Below are 8,209 nucleotides of genomic sequence, written 5' to 3' on the forward strand. Positions count from 1 at the left end.
GTTTTTTCCCAGTTTAAAGCCATCCACAGTTTTCAGTTGACAGATAAAAAGTCAAATTCTCAAAAAAAGTGAGCCATGTTCTGAGGACAGAATTCAAAGTACTGCGAGGAGGGACAAAGTCTTCTTTTAACTCCAGCTTCCTTGATTAGAACAGAATTTAACTTATAATAGCAAGGAATTACACAATCAAAGTTTCAGATTAGCTAATTTTAGTCTCTCTCTGCCCACCCAAAAAGGATACTTCAAACTTTTAAGAGAAGTAAAAAGGGAGGAGAGACAAAGATAATTGTGACTGGTAGCCATGTTCAGAGATCAGGCTTGTCTTATTCACTTGCATTTTACCTCAGAAGATAAAGATGGAGAGATGGGCTAGGGCCACTGGTCCTAGAGAGATTAGCAGATTGAGCCGCTACAGAAGAACGGGAGGGTGGGAGTTGGAGGAATACATGATGTGTGAGCAGAATCCCATGCCTACTGTTAGGTATATGAGAAGATAAATAGGGAAATCACTGTAGCATACCAACTATGGAAAGAGATGGCTGCAGGGATCAGTCCTAGACTACCCAGTATTATTTTTTACTAGAAAACTGAATTTCACTAAGATTTGAGGAATACTAGCTTGAGAAGTATGTTTTATCTGAAAGAAAATATTCATAAAATGTAATGACTTAGACTTCTACTTTCTTTTTAGGTATTTGTTTATAGACACATATCAATGCATTTTAATCAACGTTACCTAGAGAATCATGGAAGGAAAATAACAATTTGCTAGAGACGAATTATTTCTAACTGTATAATAATGTTGATTGGTTTGTTATCACAGAAGTAACACATACTTGAAGGAACTGGGATTTGATTTCCCCCTGCCTACAAGTGAATAAGTTGTTTTTGTCTCATAAACATTGGTAGAAGACATGAGACTCCTGAGACAAAGGACTTTATTACTGATGGCACAAAAAGTAAGCAGCATGAGCATCAGCATGTTTGCAAACATCTCCTTTGCCCTCAAACCCCACATGTTGACACCATGGGCACAGATGCAGTGGGTTTCCTTCACAGCTGAGGAACACTGAACTTAGTAAATCCTTTGCTTTTATAGCAAGCAGTAAACAAGCCTGTGCTTTGTCCTGATGAGACATGGACATTAACCCCTCAAGGTTGCTCATTGTAAACTCAATCTTGAGAAATGGTCTGGATAGCATACCCACTAAGACACGTAGGAGCTCAAGAGACCCATGGAAAACTCTCTCCCAATAATACTTCATCTAGGAAATGTGAAAAAAAAATAACAAGGAAAATCTACCTCCTAAACTTTGAGAAGTGTTTATGGACGGCCACGGGAATCACACTTAAAGTTCAGGTGATAAAAGTTTTGAAACTGGGACACAAATACTCCTGTTAGGTACACCTAAAACCTCTCACACATTCTCGACCTCACGGTTTGGGATTGGGATTACTCTCTCAGGGGGGTCACTGAGGGGCCCCCATTTCCCAAATTCTCAAAGACAATCCTTCAGGTGTCCCAGAGATGGTGCTAATGTCCTCCATCTTTGAACATGGTGAGAGTTTCCTCACAGAGCCTGTCCACTTCTAAGCCCTAGCCTCTTCCCCGGTATGCTGTAAAACCTGAGCAAGTCACAGAAGAGGCTTGGAATGCAGAGCATGTAGACTATCAGTGTGCTGGATCCTCAAGGCCACAGGCAGCCTTGGCTGGAGAAGCATGTAACACAGCGGTCTGTATGGATTAGTGGGATGTTTCCCACAGAGGCTACTAATCCATATGGATATACGCCAGGAGTGGTTTCCAAACCTGGCTGTTCCCTCCCAGTCTCTTGTATTGGATTTTTATCTGTACCTGTTTCCTGGCTTGCTGGGTATTCCCATACAATCTCCCACAGGGATCTCAAATTCAATGTGTTCCTAATTGACTTAATCATTTCCTACCTATCCAGATCTGCTCCTGCTCCTGCATTTCTATCTTGATGGATGAAATACTAAGCCACCCCACTGCCCAAGGTACAACCTTGGGAATCTTGATTGACTCCTCCATCTTGCTTATCCTGGATCATCCATCTAAGACCAACTCTTGTTGATTTTACTACATAAATATTCCTTATACCTATTCTTTCCCCTGAATTATTTGCCACTTCTCTGGCTCAGCTCTCCATCATTTCTCCAGTAGATTTGCAATATCTTCCTTACTAATCTCTCTTCCAGGGATTCTCAAAGGAGATGCTATTGGCATTTTGAGAAAGACAGTTGTGCATTTGTGCAAGATGTTTCCAGCATCCAATGATTGCATGCATGAAATGTCAGTAGTGCCCCCTAGTTGTAAGAACCAACCTCTCCTCCCACAAGTGGTGCTAGAAAGGAGTTAATGCTGATCAGAGACCCAGGGATATCAAGGGGCAAAGTAGAGTCACAGGAACCATCAGGGCTGACCTGAGCCTAATCTGAAGGCAGGAACCTGTGTCCCTGATGGGGCTCCTAGGGTAGAAATGTGGTTCCCCGTGGGGTGTAGATCCAGCAGGCACTGAATCTCTACTCCATACCTCGTCCTTCTTTAATTGTCTTCTCTTTCAAATTTTCCTCTTCTTACTCTACACATTAACCTCAGGATTGTTTTCACTTGCAAGATCCAAATGTCATGTAAATGCCAATTTCTACCAAACTTGAATCTCTAGCCAAGGTATCTCTTTTGACCTTGAAATTTTGTATATATTAAAATTTAGTATATAAAAAGGGTGGCTATTCAAATCAGTTCAGAAAAGTAAATTATTCAAAAAATTGTCTCCATACATACAGAGAAAAGTTTAGATCCTTAACCAATTATAGAAGTATGTTCCTGATGGTTAAAGAAATTGATAGAAAAATTATAAAGTCATAGAAGAAATATTAAAGGAATGTATGTTTGAAGATTCCAGTTTGATGGTGACATAGGAAGATCCTGAATTCACCTCTTCCCACATACGCACTGAGGCTATAGCTACATATGGAACAATTTCCTCTGGAAAAAACATAAAGGCTGGTTAAGCAACAACTACACACTGGTAAATCAGAAGAAAACCACATTGAAGTGGGTAGGAGAGGCTGGGATACAATCTCATTATAAACTTCATCCCCAGTTTATAACTCACAATCAAGAGGGAATTCAAAACCTGGAGCTTCTCTCTGAAGAGGGAAGGATTTGAACCCTATATTGGGCGCCCCAAATTTTAAGACCTGCACCAGAGAGATGAGCCCCCAAAACATCTAGCTTTGAAAAACAGTAGGACTCGCTTCCACAAGACTGTAGTGATCTGAGAAACGGGTCTTCAAGAACTCACCTGCACCAAGGGCCCAGGGCAGAAGCAGCCTATCCCACCCAAACTAAGAGTCTACTAGAACATTCTACCAGGATGCTGGGTTGGAGACTGGTGGGCACTATCTTCGCTGTCTCCCTCTATCTTGCTATAGCTGGGTGGGTGGTTGGGAGAAAGGGGTGACGTTGGTCAAAGATCACAAACTTTCAGTCACAAAATTAAAAGAAAAGAAAAACAGGCATGTAAAATTCACATAAAAGAAAAATGAAAAACTATGAGAGAGATCGATAAACCCAATCACAGGTGTACCTCATTTTACTGTGCTTTGCTTCACTGTGCTTCACAGATACTGCAGTTTTTACAGATTGAAGGGTTGTAGCAACCCTGCACTGAGCAAGTCTATCAATGCCATTTTTCTAACATCATTTGCGCACTTTGTGTCTCCGTGTCACATTTTGGTAATTCTCGCAATATTTCAAACCTTCCACCAGCAAAAGAATTATGACTTGCTGAAGGATCAGATGATGGTTAGCATTTTTTGTCTACAAAGTATTTCTTAATTAAGGCATGTACATTGTTTTCTTAGACATAATGCTATTGCACACTTAGTAGACTACAGTATACTGTAAACATAACTTTTATATGCACTGGGAAACCAAAATATTCGTGTGACTCACTTTATTGCAATATTCACTATTCTGTGATGGTCTGGAGCCAAATTTGTAGTATCTATGAGGTACGCCTTTATATCAATACTGATACGAATAACAGAAGTAATCATAAACAAAAGTAAAGAATTAGTAGTTATAACCAAGGACTAATATCCAGAATATACAAAGAAATCATACATATAAAATAACACACATACTTCATTATTGAACTGTAGAGAATATATTAATAAGCATTCACAGAAGAAAATAATATAAATGACCATGAAATATGAAAACAATTTCCATCTAGTTTGTAATCAGGGGAATTAAAATTAGAGCAACAGTTAAGATTATTTCTTCAGAGAGAGAATATAAATGGAGACAGGTATTACTCCACACATTGTTTTTGTTTTTGTTTTGCGGTACGCGGGCCTCTCACTGCTGTGGCCTCTCCCTTTGCGGAGCACAGGCTCCGGATGCGCACGCTCAGCGGCCATGGCTCACGGGCCCAGCCGCTCCGCGGCATGTGGGATTCTCCCGGACGGGGGCACGAACCCCCATCCCCTGCATCGGCAGGTGGACTCTCAACCACTGCGCCACCAGGGAAGCCCTACACACATTGTTAACAGGGTTTAAGATTTCAGTACTGAGGTAACAGGAAATTTGGCAGTATCTTGGAACTTAAAGTATACATACTCTTTGACTCAATAATTCCACATCTTATCTACTCCTAAGGAAAACTCACACATATGCACAACACACACAAGAATGTTCATTGCAGAAATGCTTGTTATAACAAAGAATGGAAAGAAACCTGATGGTTAAGTATAGTGTGACAAATCAACAGCTAAATATACTGTGGTTTGTTCTATCCTAAGACATTACACAACAGATTTAAAAATCACTTACACTACTGGGCATATATCCTGAGAAAACCATAATTCAAAAAGAGTCATGTACCAAAATGTTCATTGCAGCTCAATTTACAATAGCCCGGAGATGGAAACAACCTAAGTGTCCATCATCGGATGAATGGATAAAGAAGATGTGGCACATATATACAATGGAATATTACTCAGCCATAAAAAGAAACGAAATTGAGCTATTTGTAATGAGGTGGATAGACCTAGAGTCTGTCATACAGAGTGAAGTAAGTTAGAAAGAGAAAGACAAATACTGTATGTTAACACATATATATGGAATTTAAGAAAAAAATAGTCATGAAGAACCTAGGGGTAAGACAGGAATAAAGACACAGACCTACTAGAGAATGGACTTGAGGATATGGGGAGGGGGAAGGGTAAGCTGTGACAAAGCGAGAGAGATGCATGGACATATATACACTACCAAACATAAGGTAGATAGCTAGTGGGAAGCAGCCGCATAGCACAGGGAAATCAGCTTGGTGCTTTGTGACCACCTGGAAGGATGGGAGGGAGGGAGATGCAAGAGGGAAGAGATATGGGAACATATGTATATATATAACTGATTCCCTTTGTTATAAAGCAGAAACTAACACACCATTGTAAAGCAATTATACTCCAATAAAGATGTAAAAAAAAAAAAAAGTAAAGCAATATTGAGAACTCCCTGGTGGTCCAGTGGTTAGGACTCTGCCCTTTCACTGCTGAGCGCTGGGGTTCAATCCCTGGTCAGGGAACTAAGATCTCCCCCAAAAAAGAAAAAAAAGCAAAGCAGTGTCATGCAGTTATATAAAAAATAAGCAGAGTGAAAAGAACTGCTTGCCTTATAACGGAAAGGAAATATTTGGTAACATTTAGTAAAGGGTGAGTAGCCATGAAGGAGTTAAACTGTTAACCTTTTTTTTTTTTTGAAAGCAAGGAGTCCTAACCACTGAACTGCCAGGGAATTCCCACCTTTAACGTTCTGAGAGTTTTCTTACAATACACACCCATAATATTACCATAAGAAAATTAAAAGAATATACCCGATGTCACCCCTCCCCTTTCCTCTTCAGTAAAGGAAACAAACCGTGAGGATGAAGAACAAAACATAAGCAATTACATCAGAAATGAATCCTTCAGCTTGAGTTTTCTCCCTTTTATCCTTCCCAAAGGAAAAAAAGAACAATCAAGAGCAAGCAGTAGGCCCACCAGGTGGCACTACTGGCCAGCTTCACACTCAGAAAAAAGCACTACAGCTCATTAGGATTTTTGAAGCCTGACGCTATTTAGAAACACTTCTCTGGTAACATACAATAGAAATGGTCCCTGAAAGTGTAGTCTTAAGATTCTGCCATTTGCCTTTGTTGAGATTAGGAAGTTTATTCCTATTTTGTTGATGGACAGATTTCTCCCACTCCCCACCCAACAGTCGTTCAGAAGAATATATTTCTTATAATAATTACATTCCGCAAATTTAACAAAGCACTTTGAAATCCATTAAGTAATATTTCTCAAAGAAAGCATAATTCACAAAGTTCTTAATTAGCTAGTACCATACAACTACCCAATAAGAAGTGATTATCATCCAACGGATAATGGCCTCTAACCCTGTAACTATTCAACACACAAGAACCAGCTTCCCAGTTGGTGCGGGGCTCCTCTCTGTGATGAGGATACTAGAAAGTTGATGCTACCTATACTGGAATAAACCAGATATGGCTTAAGTGTAGATTTGAGGTTATTTTTAATCCTGCTTTGTGTCAGGGGTTCAGTGTCAATGGAGATTTTTAATGCTCAAAACAGCAATAATTATGTTGTATCATTGTGCTTCTTAGATATCTAAGTGGAAGTGGTGAGTTGGCAGTTTATATAAGTCCCAGGTACAATAAAATCATCTGAGCTAGAGGTAGGGTCCTTGTATGGCTATTAGCATAAATGATGCCATCTTGGGCCATAGAGTTCCTCCTGTCCTTCCACTGACCCTACCCAGGACTGTACTATGTGGCAAATCACTTCTCTGTTATTAAGGGCTTTGTAGTTAATACATATTATTTAATAATCATTAGGACTAGGTTGCCTCTATGCTCTGTTAGTCCCCAAACAATGATGAAGACCTTTGCTGATGTAATCCTGGCACCCATGAGACTAGTTACCCATTCATAAACGTTGACTTAGGAATTCATATCCTGTTTCCAAGCATGTACCCCCATACACTAGGTTAACTATAAAATTGTCCCAATGGCCCTTTGGTGGTGCAGAGTGCATTTGTTAAGGCTTTCAGATCGTCATCTGCCTGATCCCACCCGGTGAGTACGTTACCCTATAGTAAACTGATCCATTGATTATATGGAGCTGCCTGCCTCGTTTTTCAATCTCGAGATGCCTTCTCAGTTTTGTGGGCACTTTTTGTTCCCTCCCTCCACCAGCCCTCTTCTGAGGAAGTACAAATAAATACAAGCATTAGAGTAATATTAATTGAGATATTAATTGATGCTTTTCTCCTCTGTGTATTGTCCTTTATTTTTTTTTCTGAACTTTCCCTCAACCATCTCCATCCCAGAAGTTGGTCCAGTTTAATTGTCTCAGGGAAGAAGAGCAATAGCAGAAAACACCCTGCTAGTCTCTGGCTAAAGCTCATATTCACTAAGGAGATTAAGTGAGATGTAAACACCACAATAGAGGGAGTGCCTTTAAACCTAAAACCATAATTAAGACTTCCTTTGGGTGGGGTGGGGCTGGGAGGAAGTTGGGAGTAGGAAGATTCCAGAAAGGAATGGTTATAGCCTCCCAGTGGTGGTTCCCAATTCTGAAGCCCAGAGCATTGGATGGGTCCTGAAGAGAGGGTCTATGCATGATGCTAACTGGGCAGAGTTCTTGGGTAAGTGGGGAGAGCAAAGGGCATTCAGACTCCAGAGAGATCTTAGAGGACCCAAGGCCAGTGAACAAGCAGTGATATCAGAGAGATGGAACAGAGCTGTGGGGTGTGGAGGGATGAACCAAAATATATTGGAATTAAATTTCTACTCTTCCTATGGAAAGTGGCATTCCTGGTGGTCGTGAGGCTCCAAATAGAAACTGAAGTAAATCTAGATGAAGTTATATTTCATTTATATGAGTCTGAGGACAGAGATTCCTCCCTGAAACACAGATTCATCTTGTTTTCTTATCAATACTACGCAGTAATGCAGAAATTAATACTAGACAGTAATACAGCAGAAATGAAGAGTAGGAGAAAGAATCTTGAGACAGTGATGAGAGAGAACAGATAGCCGTAATGACCAGTTTGATGTGGGGGCTAAAGGAGAAGGAGGCAGCATCTGCAATGAGCCCCAGGTTTCTTGCTTGAGGCCTT

The 8,209-nt window shown here is 40.3% G+C and overlaps 1 non-coding gene across 1 annotated transcript; it reads right to left on the reverse strand.

The window, feature by feature from the left end:
* Positions 1–5,988: 5,988 nt before the first annotated feature.
* Positions 5,989–6,199, reverse strand: LOC117307996 (small nucleolar RNA U3). The gene has a single exon (XR_004521937.1). It is a non-coding gene; the product is annotated as a small nucleolar RNA U3 (small nucleolar RNA).
* Positions 6,200–8,209: the final 2,010 nt, after the last annotated feature.

The sequence above is a fragment of the Tursiops truncatus genome, chromosome 14, assembly GCF_011762595.2.
Source record: "Tursiops truncatus isolate mTurTru1 chromosome 14, mTurTru1.mat.Y, whole genome shotgun sequence".
NCBI lineage: Eukaryota > Metazoa > Chordata > Mammalia > Artiodactyla > Delphinidae > Tursiops > Tursiops truncatus.